Below are 3076 nucleotides of genomic sequence, written 5' to 3' on the forward strand. Positions count from 1 at the left end.
CCAAGACTCAGACCCTACCTTCCTAGAATTCAGTGAGTTGGCAATTGTCTGGGTCTTTTGAGGACATTAATCTTCTAACTTCCTCCTTTGTTGGTCTTAGAATCAGGCCTGGGGGCTCAGAAGGTAGAGGAGATACCTCTAATGTCACTCAACCCTTTAAATTTCTTCTCTTTTTTTTTTGAGATGGAGTCTCACTCTCACCCAGGCTGGAGTGCAGTGGCGCAATCTCAGCTCACTGCAGCCTCTGCCTCCTGGGTTCAAGCAATTATCCTGCCTCAGACTCCCGAGGAGCTGAGATTACAGGCATGCACCACCATACCCAGCTAATTTTTATATTTTTATTAGAGACGGGGTTTTACCATGTTAGAGTCTGGAACTCCTGACCTCAGGTGATTTACCCACCTCGGCCTCCCAGTGCTGGGATTACAGGTGTGAGCCACCACGCCTGGCTAATTTCTTCTTTTTTTAAATTTGTTTTTTGTTTTCTATTTTTAAATTTTAATTTAATTTAATTTAATTTTTTCTGAGATGGAGTCTCACTGTGTCGCCCAGGCTGGAGTACACTGGCGTGATCTCAGCTCACTCCAACCTCCGCCTCCCAGGTTCAAGCAATTCTACTGTCTCAGTCTCCTGAGTAGCTGGGATTACAGGTGCATGACGCCACGTCCGGCTAATTTTTGTAGTTTTAGTAGAGACAGGGGTTCCACCATGTTAGCCAGGCTGGTCTGGAACTCCTGACCTCAGGTAATTCTCCCACCTCGGCTCCCAAAGTGCTGGGATTACAGACATGAGCCACCGCGCCCAGCCTAATCACTTGAGGCCAAGAGTCCGAGACCAGCCTAGCTGACATGACGAAAACTTGTCTCTACTAAAAGTACAAGTTAGCTGGCCATGGTGCTGTGTGCCTGTAGTCCCAGCTATTTTGGAGGCTGAGGCACAAGAATCGCTTGAACTCGGGTGGCAGGGGTTGCAGTGAGCAAAGATTGCACCATTGCACTCCAGTCTGGGCAACAGAGTGAGACTGTCTCAAAAATCAAAAAACGGCTGGGTGCGGTGGCTCATGCCTGTAATCCCAGCACTTTGGGAGGCCAACGCAGGCAGATCACGAGGTCAGGAGATCGAGACCATCCTGGCTGACACAGTGAAACCCCGTCTCTACTAAAAATACAAAAAATTAGCCGGGCTTGGTGGTGGGCGCCTATAGTCCCAGCTACTTGGCAGGCTGAGGTAGGAGAATGGTGTAAACCCAGGAGGCAGAGCTTGCAGTGAGCCGAGATCACACCACTGCACTCCAGCCTGGGCGACAGAGGAGACTCTGTCTCAAACAAACAAAAAAACAAACCAACCAAACAAACAAAAAAACACAGAACCTTTACTAAGCCATTGAGTCTGAGCTCAGCAATTTAGGCTGGAATCAGGTGGCCGTTCTTCTGGTCTCTGCTGTGGTCAGAGTTGAGGGTGATGTTGGCAACCTCAGCTGGCCTTGGCTAGAATGACTAGGGCCTTGGACCTGGTCTGGCCCAGGTGTGTTTTTCTTATAGCCACAGTACAGCACAAGCAGAAACATGCAAAGTCTCCCTCCTGAGTCCTAGGCTCAGAACTGGCACAGCAGCACTTTCACCTAATTCCGCTGGCCAAAGTAAATAACAGGGCTGGAGTCAATGGGTAGGGCATGCGGTCACTCTATCCTACCTTAGCAGTAGGAGGACACTGAAGAGTTATATGGCAAAGGCTGTGGCTACAAGGGTGAAGAATTAGGGCCATTAATGCAAACATTCTTTTTTTTTTTTTTTCTTTGAGATGGAGTCTCTCCCTGTCACCCAGGCTGGAGTACAATGGCCCGATCTCAGCTCATTTCTACGTCTGCCTCCCAGGTTCAAACGATTCTCCTGCCTCAGCCTCCTGAGTAGTTGGGATTACAGTAGCCCACCACCACGCCCAGCTAATTTTTGTATTTTCAGTAGAGACTGGATTCCACCATGTTGACCAGGCTGGTCTCGAACTCCTGACCTCGTGATCTGCCTGCCTTGGCCTCCCAAAATGCTGGGATTACAGGCAGGAGCCACTGTGCCTGGCCCCATTAATGCAAACATTCTATCACCTATTGTTTTTTTTTTCTAGAGACAGAGTCTTGCTTTGTCTCCCAGGCTGGAGTGCATTGGCATGATCTCCGCTCACTGCAGCCTCCACCTCCCAGGTTTAAGCGATTCTCCTGCCTCAGCCTCCTGAGTACCTGGGATTACAGGTACGTGACACCACGCCCAGCTAATTTTTGTATTTTTAGTAGAGACAGGGTTTCACCATGTTGGGCAGGCTGGTCTTGAACTTCTGACCTCAAGTGATGCACCCATCTAAGAAAGTACTGGGATTATATGCGTGAGCCACCGTGCCTGGCCCTATCACCTATGTTTGAATTCTAGCTACTTACTAGCTGTGTAACCTTGGAAAAATAGATTAACTCCTCTGTGCTTCAGTTTCCTTCTCTATAAAATAGATGTAATAATAGCCAACTGTTAGGGAATTAAATTTGTGGAAATAATAAGAGAATGTACATGAAGTACTAACCACAGGGCAAGTGTTCAATATGTTCATTATTGTTATTACTGCATTACAGAACTCTATTGTTCTAATAATAACAGTGACAGTTTGCTGAGCTCTTAATATGTGCCAGGGTCTAAGCCATGTGTTTTACCACATCCTGTGAAGTGGTGAGGGTAAACATTATTATTATAGTTATTTAGAAATAGGGTCTCACCATATTGCCCAGTTTGGAGTGCAGTGTCACTATTATAGATCACTGTAGCCTTGACTTCTTGGGCTCAAGCTATCCTCCTGCCTTAGCCTCCTAAACAGCTGGGACTATGGGTGGCAGCCACCACATTTGGCTAATTTTTAAATTTTTTTTTAAGACAATTTTTGGCTCTGCTGCCCAGGCTGGAGTGCAGTGGGAGCTATCTTGGCTCACTGCAATCTCCATTTCTTGGGCTCAAGCCATCCTCACACCTCAGCCTCCTGAGTAGCTGGGATTACAGGCACGTTGCCACCATATCTGGTTAATTTTTTTTTTTTTTTTTTT

The sequence above is a fragment of the Colobus angolensis genome, unplaced genomic scaffold (assembly GCF_000951035.1).
Source record: "Colobus angolensis palliatus isolate OR3802 unplaced genomic scaffold, Cang.pa_1.0 Scaffold34, whole genome shotgun sequence".
NCBI classification, from domain to species: Eukaryota; Metazoa; Chordata; class Mammalia; order Primates; family Cercopithecidae; genus Colobus; species Colobus angolensis.